Source organism: Ranitomeya variabilis, chromosome 2 (genome assembly GCF_051348905.1).
Source record: "Ranitomeya variabilis isolate aRanVar5 chromosome 2, aRanVar5.hap1, whole genome shotgun sequence".
In the NCBI taxonomy this organism is placed as follows: Eukaryota; Metazoa; Chordata; class Amphibia; order Anura; family Dendrobatidae; genus Ranitomeya; species Ranitomeya variabilis.
In genome coordinates, this window is record NC_135233.1 from 1,055,355,681 (window position 1) to 1,055,382,614 (window position 26,934).

A 26,934-nucleotide genomic window follows, 5' to 3' on the forward strand; every position below is an offset into this window, starting at 1 on the left:
AAACTATACTGACCATGAACTAAACCTGCCGCACAACTAGAAGTGGCCGGGTAGCATGCCTACGTTTTTTTATCCCTAGATGCCCAGCGCCAGCCGGAGAACTACCTAATCCTAGCAGAGGAAAAGACAGTCCTGGCTCACCTCTAGAGAAATTTTCCCAAAAGGCAGACAGAGGCCCCCACATATATTGGCGGTGATTTTAGATGAAATGACAAACGTAGTATGAAAATAGGTTTAGCAAAAATCGAGGTCCGCTTACTAGATAGCAAGAAGACAGAAAGGGCACTTTCATGGTCAGCAGAAAAACCTATCAAAACACCATCCAGAAATTACTTTAAGACTCTAGTATTAACTCATAACACCAGAGTGGCAATTTCCGCTCACAAGAGCTTTCCAGACACAGTAACGAAACAGCAGCTGTGAACAGGAACAAAATGCAAAAACACACAAGGACAAAAGTCCAACTTAGCTGGGAGTTGTCTAGTAGCAGGAACATGCACAGAAAGGCTTCTGATTACATTGTTGACCGGCATGAAACTGACAGAGGAGCAAGGTTATATAGCGACTCCCACATCCTGATAGGAGCAGGTGAACAGAGGGGATGATGCACACAAGTACAATTCCACAAGTGGCCACCGGGGGAGCCCAGAATCCAATTTCACAACACCCATTCCTGAGTTGTTTTCTGGAGATAGATCTAGGTTTCAGAATTTTAAGAATAATTGTAAGTTATTTCTATCTCTGAGACCTCGTTCCTCTGGTGATTCCGCTCAGCAAGTAAAAATTGTTATCTCCTTGTTGCGTGGCGACCCGCAGGATTGGGCTTTCTCTCTGGCGCCAGGAGATCCTGCATTGCTTAATGTGGATGCGTTTTTTCTGGCTCTTGGATTGCTTTATGAGGAGCCTAATCTTGAGAATCAGTCAGAAAAAGCGTTGCTGGCTATCTCTCAAGGGCAGGATGAAGCAGAGGTGTATTGTCAAAAATTTCGGAAATGGTCAGTGCTTACTCATGTCAAGGTGAAAATATACTTTCTTATATACTTTTGTATTTTTATATTTTTATACTGTGAAACAATAAGTTTTTCCTAACTGCTTGCTAATGCAAATGTAATTGTATTTAAAGATGGCTGCCAGTGTTCAGTTTCGTTTCAGTTTAGTGACCGAAGGGTTAAGAGTCATTTCTTTGGAAATCGAAACTTAGGAATGTGAAAGAAGAGGAGGAATTCACCGGGAGACGTCAGGACAAATCAGGAAGACTGGATGCTAACTTAAACCCCGCCTAATGCACGCCTGCCCCTAACACTCAATATAGTATTGTGTATTTTAGAATAAAGCCAGTTGCTGTGACCGTTACACACATGTGTGTGGATCTACGAGCATGCACTGAGATTGAACCAGCTACCTGTCTGACTCATTCTTACCCGGTACCACATGCTTATAGTTTAATTTGGAATGACTGGTGAAGGAAGGATGTATTTGTCGTTACGACCCCGACACTCAATGGAATGAGTGTGCCCTGGCTGCAAATTTCAGAGAAGGTCTTTCTGAAGCCATTAAGGATGTTATGGTGGGGTTCCCCACCCCTACAAGTCTGAGTGATTCTATGGCTTTAGCCATTCAGGTTGATCGGCGTTTGCGGGAGCGCAAATCTGCTCATCCTTTGGCGGTATTTTCTGAACAGGGACCTGAGTCTATGCAATGTGATCGAACTCTGACCAGAATTGAGCGACAAAGTCATAGACGTCAAAATGGGTTGTGCTTTTACTGTGGTGATTCTGCTCATGTTATCTCAGCATGCTCTAAACGCTTAAAAAAGGTTGCTAAACCTGTCACCATTGGTACTATACAGCCTAAATTTATTTTGTCTGTTACTTTGATTTGTTCTTTGTTGTCCTACTCGGTTATGGCCTTTGTGGATTCGGGTGCTGCCCTGAATCTGATGGATTTGTCATTTGCCAGGCGCTGTGGTTTTGTCCTGGAGCCTTTGGAATTTCCTATTCCTCTGAGGGGAATTGATGCTACGCCATTGGCTGAGAATAAACCTCAGAGTCAGTATTGGACGCAAATGACCATATGCATGACTCCCGTTCATCAGGAGGTGATTCGCTTTCTTGTTCTGCATAATTTACATGATGTTGTCGTTTTGGGTCTGCCATGGCTGCAGGCTCATAATCCAGTTTTAGATTGGAAAGCTATGTCTGTGTCTAGTTGGGGTTGTCAGGGAATTCATGGCGATACTCCATTGGTGTCTATTGCTTCTTCCACTCCTTCTGTGGTCTGTTATGGTTCTCAATGGCAAGAGAACATAGCCCAGCATACATAGGAACTAGCTCTTGGAAGGATGGAAACTTAAACTGACCATGAACTAAACCTGCCGCACAACTAACAGTAGCCGGGTAGCGTAGCCTGCGTTTTATCCCTAGACGCCCAGCGCCGGCCGGAGGACTAACTAATCCTGGCAGAGGAAAATATAGTCCTGGCTCACCTCTAGAGAAATTTCCCCGAAAGGCAGACAGAGGCCCCCACATATATTGGCGGTGATTTAAGATGAAAATGACAAACGTAGTATGAAAATAGGTTTAGCAAAATCGAGGTCCGCTTACTAGATAGCAGGAAGACAGAAAGGGTACTTTCATGGTCAGCTGAAAACCCTATCAATACACCATCCTGAAATTACTTTAAGACTCTAGTATTAACTCATAACATCAGAGTGGCAATTTCAGATCACAAGAGCTTTCCAGACACAGAAACGAAACTGCAGCTGTGAACTGGAACAAAATGCAAAAAACAAACAAGGACAAAAGTCCGACTTAGCTGGAAGTTGTCTGGTAGCAGGAACATGCACAGAAAGGCTTCTGATTACAATGTTGACCGGCATGGAAGTGACAGAGGAGCAAGGTTAAATAGCGACTCCCACATCCTGATGGGAACAGGTGAACAGAGGGGATGATGCACACAAGTTCAATTCCACCAGTGGCCACCGGGGGAGCCCAAAATCCAATTTCACAACAGTGGTCCCTGAGTTTTTGTCTGACTACCAGGATGTATTTGATGAGCCCAGGTCCAGTGTCCTGCCCCCTCATAGGGATTGTGACTGTGCTATAAATTTAATTCCTGGTAGTAAATTCCCTAAGGGACGACTTTTTAATTTGTCTATACCAGAGCATGCCGCGATGCGGAGTTATATAAAGGAGTCTTTGGAGAAGGGACATATTCGCCCATCCTCTTCCCCTCTTGGTGCAGGATTCTTTTTTGTGGCCAAGAAGGACGGTTCTTTGAGACCGTGTATAGATTATCGCCTTCTGAATAAAATCACAGTCAAATTTCAGTATCCTTTGCCACTATTGTCTGATTTGTTTGCTCGGATTAAGGGTGCCAGTTGGTTCACCAAGATAGATCTCCGTGGTGCGTATAATCTTGTGCGCATTAAGCAGGGAGATGAATGGAAAACAGCATTTAATACGCCCGAAGGCCATTTTGAGTACTTGGTGATGCCTTTTGGACTCTCTAATGCTCCTTCTGTGTTTCAGTCCTTCATGCATGACATTTTCCGAGAATATCTGGATAAATTTATGATTGTTTATCTGGATGACATTTTGTTTTTTTCTGATGATTTGGAGTCCCATGTGAAGCAGGTCAGGATGGTGTTTCAGGTCCTGCGTGCTAATGCTTTATTTGTGAAGGGCTCAAAATGCCTCTTCGGAGTACAGAAGGTCTCCTTTTTGGGTTTTATTTTTTCTCCTTCTACTGTGGAGATGGACCTAGTCAAGGTCCAGGCTATTCATGACTGGACTCAGCCCACGTCTGTTAAGAGTCTTCAGAAGTTCTTGGGTTTTGCTAATTTTTACCGTCGTTTCATCGCTAATTTTTCTAGTGTGGTTAAACCTTTGACGGATTTGACCAAGAAGGGCTCTGATGTGACTAATTGGTCTCCTGCGGCCGTGGAGGCCTTTCGGGAGCTTAAGCACCGGTTTTCTTCAGCTCCAGTCTTATGTCAGCCAGATGTCTCTCTCCCCTTCCAGGTCGAGGTTGATGCTTCCGAGATTGGAGCAGGGGCTGTTTTGTCGCAGAGAAGCTCTGAGGGCTCTGTGATGAAGCCGTGTGCTTTCTTTTCAAGAAAGTTTTCGCCTGCCGAGCGAAATTATGATGTTGGTAATCGGGAGTTGTTGGCTATGAAGTGGGCATTTGAGGAGTGGCGACATTGGCTCGAAGGAGCTAAACATCGTGTGGTGGTCCTGACTGATCACAAAAATCTGATTTACCTCGAGTCTGCCAAGCGCCTGAATCCTAGACAGGCTCGTTGGTCGTTGTTTTTCTCCCGTTTCAACTTCGTGGTCTCATACCTGCCTGGTTCGAAGAACGTGAAAGCTGATGCACTTTCTAGGAGTTTTGTGCCTGACTCTCCGGGAGTTTCTGAGCCGGCTGGTATTCTCAGAGAGGGAGTGATTTTGTCTGCCATTTCTCCAGATTTGCGACGAGTGCTGCAGAAATTTCAGGCGGATAGACCTGACCGTTGTCCACCAGATGTGATATCCACCTGGATACTCAGTTCCTTGCCTGCTATCAATGTATTCAGTTATCTTCAGATTCCTGGTGACTACCTTGCTCCCAGTCTCTCCAAGACAAGCTAAGTTTTTGTTTGTTCAGTTTCTGATTATCAGCGTTCATCATGTTTTTTTTCCAGCTTGTTAAAATGTGATTTCTTACTTGCTGGTTGCTCTAGGGGACTGAGTTTCTCCCCTCACACCGTTAGTTGGTGTGGGGGTTCTTGAAATCTCAGTGTGGATATTTTGTAAGGGTTTTTTACTGACTGCATAGACCCCTTTTCTATTTTCTGCTATCTAGAATTAGTGGGCCTCTTTTGCTGAATCTGTTTTCACCCCTGTGTATGTGCCTTCCTCTTACCTCACCGTTATTATCTGTTGGGGGCTTCTATATCTTTGGGGATTATTTCTCTGGAGGCAAGAGAGGTCTTTCTTTCTCTCTAGGGGTAGTTAGTTCCTCAGGCTGGCTCGAGACGTCTAGGATTTTAGACACGTTCACCGGCTGCCTCTAGTGTGGTTGGATAGGTTCAGTTTTGCGGTCAGTCCAGTTTTCCACCTCCCTAGAGCTTGTCCTATGTTTAGTCACCTTGCTGGAGTATTTGTGATCCTCAACCACTAAGGATCATAACAGTGCACACATTGCGGATTTGATTGCAGATCCGCAGCATTTTTTGCCGCACACAATTGCATCAAATCCGCAGTGTAGTGCACAACCATTGTATGTCTATGGGAGCCGCAGACTTGTTGTGCACATGCTGCGGAAAAGGCCGCACCGAAACGCAGCTTTTTTTTTTTCTGGAGCATGTCACTTCTTTTGTGCCGAACTGCAGCATTTATGCACCCATAGACTTTCATTGAGTCGGGCACATCCGCAGCAAAACCGCAGATGTAAAAAAGATCTGCAGTTTAGATGCGGATGTGGGTCCGAGAAACGCTGCAGTTTGGGAGGAGGGAAGTGTGTGGGCAGAATGTGGGCGTGTATGTGTGTGCTGGGTCTGCGGGCTGTTTGGATGTGTGCGGTGCTGTGCAGGACTGTTCAGGTGTGTGCTGGGTCTGCGGGCTGTTCGGATGTGTGCGGCGCTGTGCAGGACTGTTCAGGTGTGTGCGCGGTCTGCGGACTGTTCGGATGTGTGCGGAACTGTTTGGATGTGTGCGGCGCTGTGCGGGACTGTTCGGGTGTGTGCGGGACTGTTTGGGTGTGTGCGGGACTGTTCAGGTGTGTGCGACGCTGTGCGGGACTGTTCGGTTGTGTGTGGGACTGTTCGGGTGTGTGCGGGGCTGTGCGGGGGGTCTTTTGGGGTGTGTGTGCGGGGATCATCCAATGGGACTACAAGTACGCAGCATCCAATCTGCAGCTAATTCAGATGTAGTCCGGACAGTGGACACGCACCCTACACTATCCATACATCTATCAATAGATATATCTATCCACATATATCTATAGATAGATAGATATAGGAATAGATAGATGTATGCATCTATAGATCTATCTATATGTAGCTCTGTCTATCCATTTCATCTATCATCTATATGTCTATCTATCTGTGTGTAATTGAGTGTGGGTTGGACAAATGTAAAAGAGGAGGTTGGACAGAAATGACATCACTCAATAATGTTCAATAATACATCTTTATTTAGCTTTCAAAAACGCACAAAAAACACGCAAAAACCGCACCCAAAAAATTAAAAAATGCATCAAAAGCGCGCAAAAACTGCACCAAAAACTGCATCATAACCGCATCAAGAACTGCATCAAAACCGCACCAAATACTGCATCAAATCTTCACCAAAAACTGCATAAAAAAGCATCAAAAACCTGAATCAAAACCACACAAAAAACGCACCAAATACTGCAGCAAAAACTGAATCAAAACTGCACAAAAACCACACCAAAAACCGCACCAAGTACAGCATCAAAACCACACAAAAAACCTGCATCAAAACCGCGCAAAAACATGAAAAAACCGTGAAAAAAAATGCATCCAAAACGCAGCTGTGTTTTCTGCAAGGAGATGCAGATTTTGTGCAGACAATTCTGCACCCAAATCTGCAACGTGTGCATACAGCATAAAACTGACCTGCCATTATGATTCTCCAGGTCATTACGAGTTCATAGACACCAAACACGTCTAGGTTATTTTTTATCTAAGTGGTAAAAAAAATTTCAAAATTTTGCTAAAAAGAAATAAAATAATTGCGCCATTTTCTGATACGCGTAGCATCTATATTTTCTGAGATATCATGTCGGGTGAGGGCTAATTTTTTGCGCGCCGAGCTGACGTTTTTAATGATACCACGTTTGTGCAGATACGTTCTTTTGATCGCCCATTATTGCATTTTAATGCAATGTCGCGGCGACCAAAAAAACATAATTTTGGCTTTTGATTTTTTTTTCTCGCTATGCCGTTTAGCGATCAAGTACATTTTTTTTTTGTTGTATTGAAAACAGCTGACATGTTGCGGCTTTGAAGTGGGCTCACCGCCGAAGCCCACCTCAAAGCGTGGGGATACTGCCAGCTGACGTACTATTCCATCAGCTGGCAGAAAGGGGTTAATGAACAATGTTTCAGTTTAAAAAAAAAATGGCGTGGGCTCCCGCAAAATTTTCTGCTCAAGAGGGGGAAAGCCGACGGCCGGGGGCCAATATTTGTAGCCTGCTATGAATATCAGTCCGCAGCTTTCTGCGTAGCCTTTACTGGCTATTAACCCCTTCACCCCCGGAGCTTTTTCCGTTTTTCCATTTTCGTTTTTCGCTACCCTCCTTCCCAGAGCCATAACTTTTTTATTTTTCCGTCAATTTGGCCATGTGAGGGCTTATTTTTTGCGGGACGAGTTGTACTTTTGAACGACATCATTGGTTTTAGCATGTCGTGTACTAGAAAACGGGAAAAAAATTCCAAGTGCAGTGAAATTGCAAAAAAAGTGCAATCCCACACTTGTTTTTTGCTTGCCTATTTTGCTAGGTTCACTAAATGCTAAAACTGACCTGCCATTATGATTCTCCAGGTCACTACGAGTTTATAGACACCTAACATGACTAGGTTATTTTTCACCTAAGTGGTGAAAAAAAATTCCAAACTTTGCAAAAAACAAAACAAAACAAAATTGCGCCATTTTCCGATACTCGTAGCGTCTCCATTTTTCGTGATCTGGGGTCAGGTGAGGGCTTATTTTTTGCGTGCCGAGCTGGCGTTTTTAATGATAGCATTTTGGTGTAGATACGTTCTTTTGATCGCCCGTTATTGCATTTTAATGCAATGTCGTGGCGACCAAAAAAACGTAAATCTGGCGTTTCGAATTTTTTTCTCATTACGCCATTTAGCGATCAGGTTAATGCTTTTTTTTTATTGATAGATCGGGCGATTCTGAACGCGGCGATACCAAATATGTGTAGGTTGGGGTTTTTTTTTATTGATTTATTTTGATTGGGGCGAAAGGGGGGTGATTTAAACTTTTATATTTTTTTTATTTTTTTCACATTTTTAAAAACTTTTTTTTTTTACTTTTGCCATGCTTCTATAGCCTCCATGGGAGGCTAGAAGCAGGCACAACCCGATCGGCTCTGCTATGCAGCAGTGATCATAAGATCGCTGCTACACAGCAGATTTGCAGGTGTGCTGTGAGCGCCGACCACAGGGGGGCGCTCACAGCCACCGGCAATCAGTAACCATAGAGGTCTCAAGGACCTCTATGGTTACCTTCCTGACACATCGCCGACCCCCGATCATGTGACGGGGGTCGGCGATGCGCTCATATCCGGCCGCACGGCCGGATGCGGTAGTTAAATGCCGCTGTCTGAGTTTGACAGCGGCATTTAACTAGTTAATAGCGGCGGGTGATCGCGATTTCACCCGCCGCTATTGTGCGCACATGTCAGCTGTAAAAAACAGCTGACATGTCGCGACTTTGATGTGCGCTCACCGCCGGAGCGCACATCAAAGCGGGGGTCCCGACATGTGACGTACTATACCGTCACATGTCGGGAAGGGGTTAAAATAGGGGGACCCCCCCAAAAAAAATTACGTTGGGTCCCCCTATATTTCATAGCCAGATAGGCTACGCAGACAGCTGCGGGCTGATATTCATAGCCTAGAGAGGGGCCATGGATATTGCCCCCCCCGGCTACAAATACCAGTCCGCAGCCGCCCCAGAAATGGCGCATCTGTAAGATGCCCCAATTCCGGCACTTAGCCCCTCTCTTCCCACTCCCGTGTAGCGGTGGGATATGGGGTAATAAGGGGTTAATGTCACCTTGCTATTGTAAGGTGACATTAAGCCGGTTTAATAACGGAGAGGTGTCAATAAGACGCCTATCCGTTATTAATCCAATAGTAATAAAGGGTTAATAAAACACAAAAACATTAGGAAAAAAGTATTTTAATATTCTTCATTTAACCATACTTACCATACTTCAGCGCCTGCAAAAAACGTAAAATAATAAACCGTATACTACCTGTCCGCCGTAGTCCAATTAATAACGAGTGTCCCACGACGATCTCCCCTATAGAACAGTGACATCGGGTGATGTCACTGCTCTATAGGACCCTCAGTGACACACTGACAGGAGACAATGGCTCCTGCAGTGTATCACTGAGAGGTTACTATAGTTCACTGGTCTCACTTTATGGCAAAAAGCTGCGTGGGAACTTTTTCACACAGCAATGCCAAAAGTCAGACCAGGGACTATTTTCTCACAGGGGCGAAGGAATACATTGTGAGGAATACATTGTGGAAGGATACCTTCCTCCCCTCATTGTGTTCCTGGAGCCCCTGGAGAGCAGTCGCATGAGCTGATGCTCCTGCTCTCCACGGGAGATCGTTGTGGGACACTCGTTTTTATTGGATTTCTGCGGATCAGGAAGTATATTGTTTGTTTATCTATATATATAATTGTCTAAGGGTTTTTCCGTCTGTCTGTCTGTCTGACTTTCTGTCTGTCTGTCTGTCTGTCCTGGAAATCCCGCGTCTCTGATTGGTCGAGGCCGCCAGGCCTCGACCAATCAGCGAAGGGCACAGTATCGACGTAGATGTCATAATGGTTGCCATGGCGACAATGATGTCATAAAGGTTGCCTCGACCAATCAGCGACGGGCACAGTCTGCTGCGAATTCTGGAATCATCATTGTCCATATACTACGGGGACATGCATATTCTAGAATACCCGATGCGTTAGAATCGGGCCACAATCTAGTTATTTTAATATTTTTTATAGGTGACACTGGCTTCGGGGAACAAAGTGACAAGTGATGGTGAGTATGTACTCTATGTTACATGTACTGTATGTCTGTATGTATGTTGTATGTATGTACTGTATGTATGTACTGTTTGTGGCATGTCACATGATGTCACATGCTGCATGTCATCGCATGGTGCATGTCGTCGCATGTCGCATGCTGCATGTCGTCGCATGCTGCATGTCGTCGCATGTTGTCACATGTCACATGCAGCATGTCATCGCATGTTGTCACATGTCGCATGGTGCATGTCGCATGCTGCATGTCGCATGTCGTCACATGCTGCATGTCACATGGTGCATGTTGTCGCATGGTGCATGTCGTCGCATGCTGCATGTCACATGCTGCATGTCGCATGCTGCATGTCGTCGAATGTCACCGCATGTCGCATGCCGTCGCATGGTGCATGTCGCATGATGTCACATGTTGCATGTCGTCGCATGGTGTCGCATGGTGCATGCTGCATGTCGTCGCATGTCGCATGTTGTCACATGGTGCATGTCACATGTCGCATGGTGCTTGTCGTCGCATGCTGCATGTCATCGCATGTTGTCACATGGTGCATGTCGCATGCTGCATGTCACATGGTGCATGTCATCGCATGTCACATGGTGCATGCCGTCGCATGGTGCATGCCGTCGCATGGTGCATGTCGTCGCATGCTGCATGTCATCGAATGTCGCCGCATGTCGCATGATGTCACATGTTGCATGTCGTCGCATGGCGCATGTCGTCGCATGTTGTCACATGTCGTCGCATGCTGCGTGTTGTCACATGTCGCATGGTGCATGTCAGATGCTGCATGTCACATGGTGCATGTTGTCGCATGCTGCATGGCGCATGGTGTCACATGTCGCATGCTGCATGTCGTCGCATGGTACATGTCGCATGCTGCATGCTGTCACATGTCGTCGCATGCTGAATGTCTCATGTTGCATGTCCTGTATGTGTGTTCTATGTATGTATTGTATATGTGTGTTTTGTTTTTTTTACATTCAACACATTAGCCAGATGATGGGACTACTACTGTCTCATCATTGGCTAATGTGTCACTCACTGTCACTGTAGCAGGCAGAGCCCGATGGGACTTGTAGTCCCATCGGACGATGCCTGCACACAGAGACGCCACCGCCGCACAGCCCCGCACACTCCAGCACAGACCTTCACCGCGCAGACCCCGCTGTTGCACCGGCCGCCGACGCATCGGCCGCACGTCTCGGCACATGAGCGCGGCCAGCCAGCAGATCCCAGCACACAGCCTTGCCCGCCCCCAGCACAGCCCCGCAGCACACAGCCACGCCCACAGCCCAGTCACTCTTGAGTGACTGCTGCCTGTGGAGCCTTGGTCACGCCTGTTGCTGACGTCACGTCAATTTCCAGAGTCTGGAAATTGATGTGACGTCAGCGGAAATTAGCGGTGGCTGCAGCCTGGGGGTCACGTGACCCGGACTCAGCCGCTGCCATAGCGCCGCTCACAGGCGAAAACGGCAACAGAAGGTATTTACACAATTCATTAGGGGCCCCAGGGGGATACATTGGGGGGGTTAACTGAAAGTAGTGGACAACCCCTTTAAAAGTTTGGGGTTCGTTCCGGACAATTAGCATCCGGTGGTAAACTCCGAACATGGACTTCTTTCTGAAGTCCATTTTAATGTTCGGCGTTCTGGGGGAAGTCCAAGAGGATAGAAAGAGAGAGAAAAAAAGATTTTCCAGCTTCCAAGTTCGGGTTCTCATCGTTTTCAATAGGGTCCGAGTTCTGGTTCAAGTTTGGGTAGAGTTCGAGACTAAAATTTCGGCTGGAGACCAGAACCCGAACTTCCTCAGGTCCACTCATCTGAGGGCTCCAGATCCCAGACCCACCAAAAACAACATCTGAAAATATATAAGTGTCTATGAAGATTATTAGGTTTATAATTTTGCACACATATATTGCAAAATTTACAGTCTTACTTCTCAAACAAGTATCTGTTCATTTCAGACACAATAAACCAAAATCATATTACGGTAATAGAATTTATTACTCAATTTTAAGACCTTACATTGCTCCAAACTTACCAATAAGATGTCGTAGCACAAACATGGTTCACACAATTATCCTTATCGGACACAATGGTTATTTATAACGGACACCCGTGCCAACTATTACTATTCTTTTAAAATTTTGGAAAAGTGCGCCCCCTTGTGGCTATGTGAACTACTCGTTATTAACCTCCCGTGCGCCATTCTGCTATACATATTCCCATTGATTGCAGCAAGTACATTACACTACATATGTTCTTTCTCTGGTCTTTTTTTTTCTTTGCCGTCTAACTCGGAGCGTTTTGGCAGCAAAATGACTTTTCCAGCCGTCATATGGGAATAATTTTGTGATTTTTTTTTCCCACTAGAAACTAGTGAATACGCTGCGTAGAATCTCGATTATTCAAGAACAATACAGGTGCACTTGGCCCAAATAAGCAATAATTTATTTTTCGGTAATTTTAGCTTGTCTCACGAAGATCACATACTTGAAGTTTAGACACATTCATGTCTGCAGATATTCTCTCAAGGAGTCTTTGTATTGTAGGATTGTTTCAATAGAAGAAACATCCTGGGGGTCAGGTAGGAAAAAAATGTCTTCTGGCAAAAAAATTCCTTTGTCTGGGAAAATGTCTCAGTCATGGGACTTATGCATAAAAATGTCTCATGATATATGAGGAATATGTCACCTGGGGGACCACTTATTATAGCCCATTAGTGTGGTATACTCCAGACCGTTTTTTTGTTAATTTTTTTGTCTATGTTCCACAATAAGAAGCTTAAAGGGGGGTCTGGTTTAGAAATTAGAAATCCAATTTCCAAATAAACTATAAAGAAAATCTGGGCTTTATCTACTAGTTACAAAGAGCTTGTTTTCCATCATTTCCATAGGCAGCACGTTCATTTTAATGAGAACTGTGTAATACTTAATTTGCCCTGCGGGGGTGCTGCAGAGAAATGGAATACTTTCTGCTGAGTTTCTGAACAGATGACAGATAATCTCTAGAGCTCCAGGAAACAGCTTATATACGGGGAGTCTTCTAACAAAAAGAGTGATAGACTACTTTCAGCTTTGTTATTGTCAGCCTCATCCAAAAAAGAGTTACAGAGTGCCTTGTGCATTGAGAATTAGACTATGTATGAGGTTTAAAGGGTCTATCTGCTATTTTGGGTGTTAATAAAGTATTACCATTCAACTTTGCTGTATGCAGTAAAGTGAGATGTTTTTAGTACGATCTGCAGTAAAGCAAGATTTTTTTTTAGTTCAGTTTGCAGCATAACCTGCTTGGCCACTAGTTGGCAGCACATGTAAATTAGGACAATATTAAAGATTTACATATATTTGTCCAATCATGTTGTGTTTAGATTCAGCAGAAAAAACTATACCTTATTAATTATTTTTGGTACACCCTTATTTTCCTGCTGCTGTTCAGCTCCTAACTACAAAAATAATGAAAAGTCATGATCTACAGCCAAGGAGCTCCCACCTAGCCCACATGTGACTGATCACATCATGATGGAAATATCTTGGGTCAGCGCCTGTCTTGGGTCAAACCGCCAGATGACTTAATCATTTCTGTCAACAAGAATTGTTAATCTCTCAAATTTGGGAAAATCCAGGATTTATTTAGTAAATCCTAAAAATAAGGAAAACAGTATAAAAAGAATAAAAAAACATACCTGCTAACTTTCAGAGAAAATAAAATAAAATGTTTTTATTTATTTGAGAATTATTTCTACCTCCTCCCATTTCTGTCCGGTCCCCTTTGTGTCCTTCTTTGTGTAACACAAAGTAATGATGCATCCACACAGTAATAGTGCCCCCTAGTGAAACCTAAGTGGTCTACTTACTATAATCCGTCAGAATGGCTGTATAACCCTTTTGGAAAATGTAAACCTAATCTTTACCCTCCCAGCTTGATTGGCAGCCCCTCAGGGTCCATCCTGCCTGCTGCAGTTGCTGCTGAAATTCTGACCACCTAGACTGAATAACAGCTCCTCAGTGTCCCTCCTTCCTGCTACTGAAACTCTGCCCACTTAGCCTGAATAACAGCTCCTCAGTTTCCCTCCACCCTGCTACTGAAACTCTGCCTACCTAGCCTGAATAACAGCTCGTCAGTGTCCCTACTTCTAGCTGCTGAAACTCTGTCCACCTAGACTGAATAACAGCTCTCAGCATCCCTCCTCCTTGCTGCCGAAACTCTGTCCACCTAGACTGAATAACAGCTCCTCAGTGTCCCTCCCCCTGCTGCTGAAATATTGTCCACCTATCCTGAATAACAGCTCCTCAGTGTCCCTCCTCCCTGCTGCTGAAACTCTCACCACTTAGCCTGGATAACAGCTCCTCAGTGTCCCTCCTCCTTGCTGCTGAAACTCTGCCTACCTAGCCTGAATAACAGCTCCTCAGTGTCCCTCCTTCTTGCTGCTGAAACTCTGTCCACCTAGCCTGAATAACAGCTCACAGCGTCCCTCCTCCTTGCTGCTGAAACTCTGTCCACCTAGACTGAATAACAGCTCCTCAGTGTCCCTCCCCCTGCTGTTGAAACTCTGTCCACCTAGACTAAATAACAGCTCCTCAGTGTCCCTCCACCCTGCTACTGAAACTCTGCCCACTTAGCCTGAATAACAGCTCCTCAGTGTCCCTCCTTCTTGCTGCTGAAACTCTGTCCACTTAGCCTGAATAAGAGCTCTTAGTGTCCCTCCTCCTTGCTGTTGAAACTCTGTCCACCTAGACGGAATAATAGCTCCTCAGTGTCCCTCCCCCTGCTGCTGAAACTCTGTCCACCTAGACTAAATAACAGCTCCTCAGTGTCCCTGCCCCCTGCTGCTGAAACTCTGTCCACCTAGACTGAATAACAGCTCCTCAGTGTCCCTCCTCCCTGCTACTTAAACTCTGCCCACTTAGCCTGAATAATAGCTCATCAGTGTCCCTCCCCCTGTTGCTGAAATTTTGTCCACCTAGCCTGAATAACAGCTCTCAGCGTCCCTCCTCCTTGCTGCTGAAACTCTGTCCACCTAGACTGAATAACAGCTCCTCAGTGTCCCTCCCCCTGCTGCTGAAACTCTGTCCACCTAGACTAAATAACAGCTCCTCAGTGTCCCTCCTCCCTGCTACTGAAACTCTTCCCACTTAGCCTGAATAACAGCTCTTTAGTGTCCCTCCTCTTTGCTGCTGAAACTCTGTCCACTTAGCCTGAATAATAGCTCCTCAATGTCCCTCCCCCTTGCTGCTGCTACTCTGTCCACCTAGCCTGAATAACAGCTCCCCAGTGTCCCTCCTCCCTGCTACTTAAACTCTGCCCACTTAGCCTGAATAATAGCTCATCAGTGTCCCTCCCCCTGTTGCTGAAATTTTGTCCACCTAGCCTGAATAACAGCTCTCAGCGTCCCTCCTCCTTGCTGCTGAAACTCTGTCCACCTAGACTGAATAACAGCTCCTCAGTGTCCCTCCCCCTGCTGCTGAAACTCTGTCCACCTAGACTAAATAACAGCTCCTCAGTGTCCCTCCTCCCTGCTACTGAAACTCTTCCCACTTAGCCTGAATAACAGCTCTTTAGTGTCCCTCCTCTTTGCTGCTGAAACTCTGTCCACTTAGCCTGAATAATAGCTCCTCAATGTCCCTCCCCCTTGCTGCTGCTACTCTGTCCACCTAGCCTGAATAACAGCTCCCCAGTGTCCCTCCTCCCTGCTACTTAAACTCTGCCCACTAAGCCTGAATAACAGCTCCTCAGTGTCCCTCCTCTCTGCTACTTAAACTCTGCCCAATTTAGCCTGAATAATAGCTCCTCAGTGTCCCTCCACCCTGCTGCTGAAATTTTGTCCACCTAGCCTGAATAACAGCTCCTCAGTGTCCCTCCTCCCTGCTACTGAAACTCTGCCCACTTAGCCTGAATAACAGCTCCTCAGTGTCCCTCCTCCTTGCTGCTGAAACTCTGTCCACTTAGCCTGAATAATAGCTCCTCAATGTCCCTCCCCCTTGCTGCTGCTACTCTGTCCACCTAGCCTGAACAGCTCCTCAGTGTCCCTCCTCCCTGCTACTGAAACTCTGCCCACTAAGCCTGAATAATAGCTCCTCAGTGTCCCTCTTCCCTGCTGCTGAAACTCTGTCCACTTAGCCTGAATAATAGCTCCTCAGTGTCCCTCTTCCCTGCTGCTGAAACTCTGTCCACTTAGCCTGAATAACAGCTCCTCAGTGTCCCTCCTCCTTGCTGCTGAAACTCTGTCCACCTAGACCGAATAACAGCTCCTCAGTTTCCCTCCACCCTGCTGCTGCTACTCTGTCCACCTATCCTGAATAACAGCTCCTCAGTGTCCCTCCTCCCTGCTGCTGAAACTCTCACCACTTAGCCTGGATAACAGCTCCTCAGTTTCCCTCCTCCTTGCTGCTGAAACTCTGTCCACCTATCCTGAATAACAGCTCCTCAGTGTCCCTCCTCCCTGCTGCTGAAACTCTGCCCACTTAGCCTAAATAACAGCTCCTCTGTGTCCCTCCTCTCCTCCTTGCTGCTGAAACTCTGCCCACTAACCCTGAATAACAGCTCCTCAGTGACCCACCTCCCAGCTGCTGAAACTCTGCCCACTTAGCCTAAATAACAGCTCCTCAGTGACCCACCTCCCAGCTGCTGAAACTCTGCTCACCTAGCTTGAGTAACAGCTCCTCAGCATCCCCCCGTGCTGCAAAATGGACAGCTCCTTAATGTCCTTTCTGTTGCTGTATCTCTGTCCACCTGGCCTAATTGACAGTTCCTCTGCCTACCTCATCCCTGTGTAATTCACAGCTTCTAAGTGTTCCTCCCTCCTACCTGCTGTTGCTGAGCTCTCACTCTGCTCAGTACCAACTGTCAGTCATGCTGGGTGGGTGGAGACTGAATACACTAGGATTCATAAGCACTCTCACTCTTTAACTAGACTCATAAAATGATCATTTTAATATCAGGATAATAAAACTGTTCTGACAGATTTTCAAAGTAAGAATACCAGTCTCGTCAGGTCTAATCGTCAGGGCTAATATTTCTATTTCATATGCTATGTGGTTAATATTGCAAATTCTTAATGTACATTGTACTGCTATGTTTACTTTTCTGCTCGATCACTGCTATACAGTATATATAACTGTTGGAATCAATCCCAATCTTTACCTAAGTATACGTCAAAATGGATGGCTAGAGGGGTAAATTGTTGCAGCTGCTGCTTTCTTTTGCACCTTTGAGAAGCTAAAAGAATCAAAAATATAGGTTAGAACAACAGAAAACGGGAGAAACAGAATAAGAAATTAAACTCCATTGTTTTCAATTAAGTAATGCTTCATTTTCCCTGTGGGGGCACTGCTGGAAAATTGAACAGTCACTGCTCTGTTTCCCATGAGATTAAAGCTGATCACGGTTGATTGCTTGGGGTTTCAGCATGGGACATCTCTGTAAGTGACTTATCTATTGAATAGGGGTTAACTTCCCGATCACTGGGGGCCCAACTACTGGGATTCTCAGCGGTCCTAAGAACCAGAGCTCTGATAACCCCCATATCAATGGATCGGTGGTTGATAATGAGTGCTACTGCTCCATTCATTCTTATGGCACTGCTGAAGACCATCTCCAGTAATCAGACCCCATGGATAGGGAATAACTTCCAAACATGACCCCTTTAAGCATAAATGGTCATAGTCATGCTATGATCCGTAAGATTGAGGGAAACCCTAGTAAGGTTAATTTTGCTCAGGTCGACATCTCCATAATGAATTATCTGCCTATAATTTAGTGTCCTACACATGTACCAGTGAACCTTGAGCGTGTACGTTCCTGAGTGTGTTCCTCTAAGTAAAACCTGAGCTGGTAGTTGACTGCACTTAAACAAACACTCAGGACCTGGCCTGTATGTCCTCACTGGACAGACCTCCAAGCTTTCGTTCCAAACCTCAGATGAGAAACAAAACATTGGCAAACGAGCCTCTAAAACGAGAAAAATGATTTCATCCATGTTGGAAAAGCCAAAACACACAATACCACGTCCATTTGGGGTTTATTTTAAATTAATTATTACATGTTCTCTTCTCTCTTTGAGGATCATGAAACAAGATGTATAGGGTTGCAGACGGAACGACGGTGGAGCAGGAAAGTCAATGGCACAAAGTCAAAGCTTTCCCCTTTCAAAGCAATCTTCATGGCACCGTGTCAAAGTTATCTGAATTCATTTGTGTCCTTTTTTTTTATGGAAGCACCTGAGCTACAAGTGCTCTCGCCTAGTTCCAGACACAAAGTCGGAGCCAACAGTGTAGAGTTTGTGGTCGCAAGCTTGAAGTAGTTAGTCTATTATGCAAGTCTTTCCAATTACCCAAGTAACCAGTTCTGGATGTGCGGAGCTGAAGAAATGTGGTTCTGAATCCCGTTTGATTTATTTCACTGCTCGGCCTCTTTGCCTGCACATACTTTCATGTCAAATCTGGTGAATTTACGTTCCATGACTTGTATGTGTTTCGAGACAAGCCAAGAAGATACAGTATGTTACAGGAACATCTCTGACTGGAAATTATTCTTGAGGAAGTCCTGACAAATATATCTGGTTCACATGTCTCTCCCAAGGAGTCTTCAGGCAGAATGTTCTGAGATCGGGTTAGAACCTTTCTTTATGTTTAGACTTATCAATCACTGAAGGTCCTTCAAAACCTTCTCAGATGAGTCCTCCATTGATAGGGTCTCAATGTAAGAGTGGCACTTAGCGAGGTATCTCGTGCATCTAGTGAAATGTTGACCATTGCCCTCACTGCTCGATCCATTATGCGATGCTGGAGATTTATCATTGTGATTTGTGGGATTGTCTTCCTGTGAGACTGAACATATGTAGCACCAGATTATGGAAAACAAAACATACACAGCCGCTGGGAAATAGAGATATTTTATGAAGTGTTCTGTCTGCTGAGATGAGCAGCAATGGACAAATCTTTCGACCGTAGATAAGTTTATTATTCTACAGTAGTAATAAGTATTATTTTTTATTAGTATTGGTATTTTATTTTTCTCCCTTACAGCCTTAAAGATTTCAATTTATGGAGGGTTCAAAGAGTTAAGAAAATTCTAAGATCAGAAAAAAAGATCTGTTTTTTTTTTTTTTTAAATACAGATATGCCTACTTTTGTTTACGGGCTGTATCTGTTTTGTGAATGCACCAGAATTTCAATACCTGACACGGCCTATGTAAAAGAGTGGCGCCACAAGGGCAGCACGGTGGCTCATTGGTTAGCTACTGTGCAGTGTCATAGGAATCGTCAGATATCGTCAGATTCCTATGTTGCTGCACAGTAGGAAAGAAGCGGAGGGAGATGAGGGAGAGCCGCAGATAAGTACTGCACATGCCCAAGATTCCCAGCCCCGCAGTGTGAATAAATCAGAAGAGACTGCAGGGCGGGATCTCGGGCCGCGCGTCCACGCAGGCACAATAAGAAAGACACCATGTGATGTCAGTGTATGGGCAGCGCTAAGGCCGGTTTAACATTAGCATTTTGAGGAGCTGCGGAGGGCTGCGGACTTCCTCCGTGAAGCCCCGCCCTCGGCGGCACCTCTGCCGCTAGCTCTGCCTACTTCTGCATGCAGCCTGCGTACCTATCTTTAACATTAGGTACGCAGGTCGTGCGGCTGTATGCAGATGCTTCCGCATGCGTAGTTTTGACGATGCGGCGACCAGCATAGAACGCAGCTGGTAGCAATTTCTTTTTTTTCTCCGCATCGTCGAAACAACGCATGCGGAAGCATCCTAACTGCGCATGCCCAAGGCCTAAGATCACAGCGCAGGCGCTGGGTAAATTCAATAACGCTGAGGAGGCAGCATCCTGTAAACATAAGGAAGTAACTGACAGCTGTGGTGCGTCTGTGTTAGGGGGAAAGACCTGCCCCCCTGACAAATTCAAGGTATGAGGGACAAATTTGATAAACGATTATTTCAGCAGTGGCAGGAACAAGAACTAAAAGAGCCACCTTGTCAGAATGCAGCATTAGTGCTGCACAAGCTGGCTCTTTTAGTTACAAACGCCTGAGGGGGGTGACAGGTTCCCTTTAAAGTTGATATCATCAACACAGATTAGTCAACAAGGAGGAGCAACAATTTTGTGATATCATTGGAGCAGGCCAGCCACGAAGCCTGAACTGCCATTTTGTGACATCATCAGAACAGACTAGTCACCAAGAAGAGCTGCCATTGTGCAACGTCATCACAACAGGCCATTCATGTAGGGTGAGCTGCCATTCTGTGACGTCATCACAACAGGCCATTCATGTAGGGTGAGCTGCCATTCTGTGATGTCATCACAACAGTCCACTCATGTAGGGTGAGCTGCCATTCTGTGATGTCATCACAACAGTCCACTCATGTAGGGTGAGCTGCCATTCATGTAGGGTGAGCTGCCATTCTGTGATGTCATCACAACAGGCCATTCATGTAGGGTGAGCTGCCATTCTGTGATGTCATCACAACAGTCCATTCATGTAGGGTGAGCTGCCATTCTGTGATGTCATCACAACAGTCCATTCATGTAGGGTGAGCTGCCATTCTGTGACGTCATCACAACAGGCCATTCATGTAGGGTGAGCTGCCATTCTGTGATGTCATCACAACAGGCCATTCATGTAGGGTGAGCTGCCATTCTGTGACGTCATCACAACAGGCCATTCATGTAGGGTGAGCTGCCATTCTGTGACGTCATCACAACAGGCCATTCATGTAGGGTGAGCTGCCATTCTGTGACGTCATCACAACAGGCCATTCATGTAGGGTGAGCTGCCATTCTGTGACGTCATCACAACAGGCCATTCATGTAGGGTGAGCTGCCATTCTGTGATGTCATCACAACAGGCCATTCATGTAGGGTGAGCTGCCATTCTGTGACGTCATCACAACAGGCCATTCATGTAGGGTGAGCTGCCATTCTGTGACGTCATCACAACAGGCCATTCATGTAGGGTGAGCTGCCATTCTGTGACGTCATCACAACAGGCCATTCATGTAGGGTGAGCTGCCATTCTGTGACGTCATCACAACAGGCCATTCATGTAGGGTGAGCTGCCATTCTGTGATGTCATCACAACAGGCCATTCATGTAGGGTGAGCTGCCATTCTGTGACGTCATCACAACAGGCCATTCATGTAGGGTGAGCTGCCATTCTGTGATGTCATCACAACAGGCCATTCATGTAGGGTGAGCTGCCATTCTGTGACGTCATCACAACAGGCCATTCATGTAGGGTGAGCTGCCATTCTGTGACGTCATCACAACAGGCCATTCATGTAGGGTGAGCTGCCATTCTGTGACGTCATCCCAGGGCAGATAATTCACCAAAGAGACACAATATGGGTTTAGAGCCCTGGCTGTCACACTCAAAAAGGCTAAATACTGGAGTGGGGCAAGAAATGATTTTCAATCCACCTTAGGTAATAACGAAAAAAGACAGGGTAATTGGCCCAATATAAATTCCCTAATACAGTAAACTGCTATCGCTTTTATCAGCAATTTTTTTTTAATAATAGCCAGGTTTACTTTTAACAAGCTACAAACCCCAGAATTAGATTATTGTATAGAGTGACCATATAATGGTAATATCAGTTTTTCAGTTTGCAGACCATATATGTGCACTGTACAGGTTCTCACCAGTGATGTTCTCACTGATTGTAGTTATTCATTTTCCCCTTTTTTTCCACTAAGCCCAGACCGCTATGACTATTCTTTCCATTCATAAATCGTCCCTGCAAAATTTAACACAGAAACATATTTGGCTTTACTGCTTTTCCAGCGCCCTCCTCACATTCCCCCACCTCTACACAACCCTAATAGTGCTATGCCCCCTCTGTGCCCCTATACATTAATAATTCCTCTGGACTCCCTCACAGTAATAACGTTTCTCTATGCCTCCTTATAATTATACAGCACACTATAGAAATAATGTCGCTAGGTGCCTCCTTTTAATAATAATTCCCCATTTGCCTTCATTAATAATAATCCTCCTTCATCCATTATAATAATAATAATTACCTGGTACTGCTTAACCTCCTGTTCTTTCCTATATTAACCCCTTTCTTCATCCATTATAATAATAATAATTACCTGGTACTGCTTAACCTCCTGTTCTTTCCTATATTAACCCCTTTACCCCCAAGGGTGATTTGCATGTTAATGACCAGGCCAATTTTTACAATTCTGACCACTGTCACTTCATGAGGTAATAACTCTGGAACGCTTCAACAGATCCTGATGATTCTGACATTGTTTTCTCATGACTAGTGTTGAGCGATACCGTCCGATACTTGAAAGTATCGGTATCGGAAAGTATCGGCCGATACCGGCAAAGTATCGGATCTAATCCGATACCGATACCCGATACCAATACAAGTCAATGGGACTCATGTATCGGACGGTATTCCTGATGGTTCCCAGTGTCTGAAGGAGAGGAAACTCTCCTTCAGGCCCTGGGAACCATATTAATGTGTAAAATAAAGAATTAAAATAAAAAATATTGCTTTACTCACCTCTCCGACGCAGCCTGCACCTTACCGAGGGAACCGGCAGCGTTGTTTGCTTAAAATTCGCGCTTTAACTTCCTTACGCGAAGTCCCGGCTTGTGATTGGTCGCGCGCCGCCCATGTGACCGCGACGCAACCAATCACAGCAAGCCGTGACGTAATTTCAGGTCCTTCAGGATTTTAAAATTACGTTCCGGCGTTGTGATTGGTTGCGTCGCAGTCACATGGGCGACGCGACCAATCACAAGCCGTGACGTCACGGGAGGCTGGACACGCGCGCATTTTAAAATGCGCGCGTGTCCAGCCTCCCGTGACGTCACGGCTTGTGATTGGTCGCGTCGCCCATGTGACTGCGACGCAACCAATCACAACGCCGGAACGTAATTTTAAAATCCTGAAGGACCTGAAATTACGTCACGGCTTGCTGTGATTGGTTGCGTCGCGGTCACATGGGCGGCGCGCGACCAATCACAAGCCGGGACTTCGCGTAAGGAAGTTAAAGCGCGAATTTTAAGCAAACAACGCTGCCGGTTCCCTCGGTAAGGTGCAGGCTGCGTCGGAGAGGTGAGTATAGCAATATTTTTTATTTTAATTCTTTATTTTACACATTAATGTTGTTTCGATACCGATACCCGATACCACAAAAGTATCGGATCTCGGTATCGGAATTCCGATACAGCAAATATCGGCCGATACCCGATACTTGCGGTATCGGAATGCTCAACACTACTCATGACATATCGTACTTCATGATAGTGGTAAAATTTATTTGATATGACTTGCGTTTATTTGTGAAAAAAATGAAAATTTGGCAAAAATGTAGAAAACTTCGCAATTTTCCAACTTTGAATTTTCATGCCCATAAATCACAGAGATATGTCACGCAAAGTACTTAATAAATAACATTTCCCACATGTCTACTTTACATCAGCACAATTATGTAACCAAAATTTTTTTCATTAGGGAGTTATAAGGGTTAAAAGTTGACCAGCGATTTTTCATTTTTACAATACCATTCTTTTTAGGGACCACATCACTTTGAAGTCACTGAGGGGTCTACATGATAGAAAATACCCAAAAGTGACACCATTCTAAAAACTGCACCTCTCAAGGTGCTCAAAACCACATTCCAGAAGCTTATTAACCCTTCAGGTGCTTCACAGGAATTTTATTTTTTTTTTTTAAATGAACATTTAACTTTTTTTCACAAAAAAATTACTTCAGATCCAATTTGTTTTATTTTACCAAGGATAATATGAGAAATTGGACCCCAAAAGTTGTACAATTTGTCCTGAGTACAATGATACCCTATATGTGGGGGGAACCACTGTTTGGGCGCATGGCAGAGCTCGGAAGGGAAGGGAAGGAGCGACGTTTGACTTTTCAATGTAGATAATGTAGAGCCATAAAAAATCATTTTTTTCACAACCAATTTTTTATTTTCCCAAGGGTGACAGGAAAAAATGGATGCCTAAAGTTGTTGTGCAATTTGTCCTGAGTATGATGATACCCCATATGTGGGGGTAAACCCCTTTTTGGGCGCACGGGAGAGCTCGGAAGGGAAGGAGCACTGTTTTACTTTTCAATGCAAAATTGTCTGGAATTGAGATCAGACGCCATGTCGTGTTTGGAGAGCCCCTGATGTGCCTAAACAGTGGAAACCCCACAATTCTAACTCCAACCCTAACCCCAATACACCCCTAACCCTAATCCCAACCCTAACCATAACCCTAGCTACAAACCTATCCCTAACACACCTCTAACCCTAATCCCAACCCTAACCCCAATCGTAACCCTAACTTTAGCCCCAACCCTAACCCTAACTTTAGCCTCCAGCCTCAACCTAACTCTAACCCCAGCCTTAACCCTAATGGTAAAATGGAAATAAATACTTTTGTTTATTTTATTATTTTTCCCTAACTAAGGGTGTGATAAAGGGGGGTTTGATTTACTATTTATAGCGGGTTTTTATGTTTGGCAGCTGTCACACACTAAAAGAAGCTTTTATTGCAAAAAGTAGTTTTTGCATCACCACATTTTGAGAGCTATAATTTTTCCATATTTTGGCCTACAGAGTCATGTGATGTCTTGTTTTTTGTGGGACAAGTTGACGTCTTTATTGGTACCATTTTTGGGCACATGACTTTTTTTATTGCTTTTTATTCTGATTTTTGGGAGGCAAAATGAACAAAAACCAGCAATTCATGAATTTCTTTGGGGGTGGGGCGTTTACACCGTTCGGGGTGTGGTAAAATTGATAAAGCAGTTTTATTCTTTGGGTTAGTACGATTACAGCGATACCTCATTTATATTTTTTTTATGTTTTGGCGCTTTTATACAATAAAAACTTTTTTATGTAAAAAAATTATTATTTTTGCATCCCTTTATTCTAAGAGCTATAACATTTTTATTTCTTCAGTGATGGAGCTATATGGTGGCTTGTTTTTTGTGGGACAAGGTGGCGTTTTTAGCGGTACCACGTTTATTTATATCCGTCTTTTTAATTGCGTGTTATTCCACATATTTTTCAGTGGTATGATGATAAAGCATTGTTTTTTTGGCTTGTTCTTTTTTTAATGGTGTTCACTAAAGGGGTTAACTAGTGGGACAGTTTAATAGGACGGGTCATTACGGATGCGGCAATACCAAATATGTGTACTTTTATTGTTTCAATTCTTTTTAATTCAAATATTTATTTATTGCTGGAATAAATATTGATTTTTTCATTATCATTGTTTTATTATTTTTGTAAACATTTTTACAATTATTTAAAAAAAAATTATTTCATTCTTAGTTTTACACTTTGTCCCACTATGGGACAATCATATTCTGCAGGTCTGCATGCTATAGAAGCTGTCAGCGCTGCAGCTTCTATACACTAACCTGAGAGACTTCCTGGCCACCGCTGGGCATGACAGGAAGTCTCTCAGGTCTGGAGACCCAGATGTCATCATGACGACATCGGATCTCCATGGCAGTGATCGGAACCCTGCGGCAGCCCTCTGCTGGCTCTGGAACGCTGTGATCATGTTTGATCGCAGTGTTCTGGGGGTTAAAGTGTCGGGAGCTGTCCTTGACCACTCCTGGCACTTAGTGCCTGGTGTCAGCTTTGAGAATCAGCTGACACCCAGCCGCGATTAGCCGTGATTCCCCTGTGAGCGCGGCTGATCGCCTGTGACGTACTATCCCGTCCATGGTCATACCCAGGGCACATGGACGGGATTGTATGTCTTATGTCAGAAACGGGTTAATGACTCATGTGTTTTCCCTACAAATGTTAACAATCCCCTAGTGCGCCTCCTTATAATAATCCCTCCCATTGTGCCTCCTTATAATAATGATACATCTTTACTGTAATAATGCACCTGAGCAAGAATGTACATAGAACATAGAAATCACAGGCCCCATAGCAAATGTCCTATCACAGAAGGGCATACCTACAAACTTTTAAAGACACAGAAAGGAATATGGATTGTGACACACAGTTATTTTTCCCCCTACTGAAGCCCCTTCATGTTCTCACCCATTATGATACCCTTTCTATGGCGCCCATAGAGTATGATGTACCATAAAAAGCCCACACAAAGAATGATTCTCCACACAGAACTCTAATGGCCCCAAAAGACCAGCAAAAAGTATGATGGCCTACACAGCCATTATACAATATGATGGTCACCACAGCCACCATAAATTATGGTTAACACAGCTCCCATAGAGTTTGGACACCACAGCCCCCCAATGATAGCCACCACAGCCCCCAATGTAATACGGTTTACACCATAGCCCCCAGTATAGTATAGTCACTGCAGTCTCCAATATAGCATAATGTCCACCAAAGCTCCTCATACAGTATGGAGACCACAGACTCCAATATAATATGATGTCCACCACAGCACTCCATAAATTATCATCACCACAGCCCCCAACATAGTATGATGGCCACCACAGCCCCCTCATACAGTATGGTCATCGCAGCCCCCACATAGTATGATATCCAATATCCAACACAGCACTCCATACAGCTTGATGTCCACCCCAGTTCCCAATACAGTATTATGTCCACCACAGCCCCTCATACAATATGGTCGCCAATGGTCACCACAACTCGTAATATAGTATGATGTCCACCACAGTTTCATATACAGTATAGTCACCAAAGATCCCTGACACTACTCCTACCCAAAAACTAATTTTTCCTCACAAGTTTCGCAAATTAATTCTTCAGGAGTCTCATTATTCTGTGCTTGCAGTTCACCCTGATATTAACAATGCCATTCGACTGATAACCAGGAATTTTTGGTGACCAACCTTAGTTAAAGATTTTAGGGAATACATGCTCACTTGAGAAGTTATTCTCGAGCCAAGATCCCCTGAACTTATCCCTCCAATTTTCACCAGCCAATAACCGCCCCTAGGAATCCTTGGACCCACCTCTTGATGGACTTAATTATAGACCTTCCACCTTCAGAAGAGAAGACATTTATCCAGGTGGTGGTTGAGAGATTCAGTATACAGTGTAATTTTTTCCCTGTGGGTTACTGTAAGGTGCCGGAGGAAGGTAGTTGTGGGTGAGCAGCTGCTCCATGACGTCCTGGCATTTTACAGGAAAATCATGTCCCAGTTCAGGTGTGCTGTTG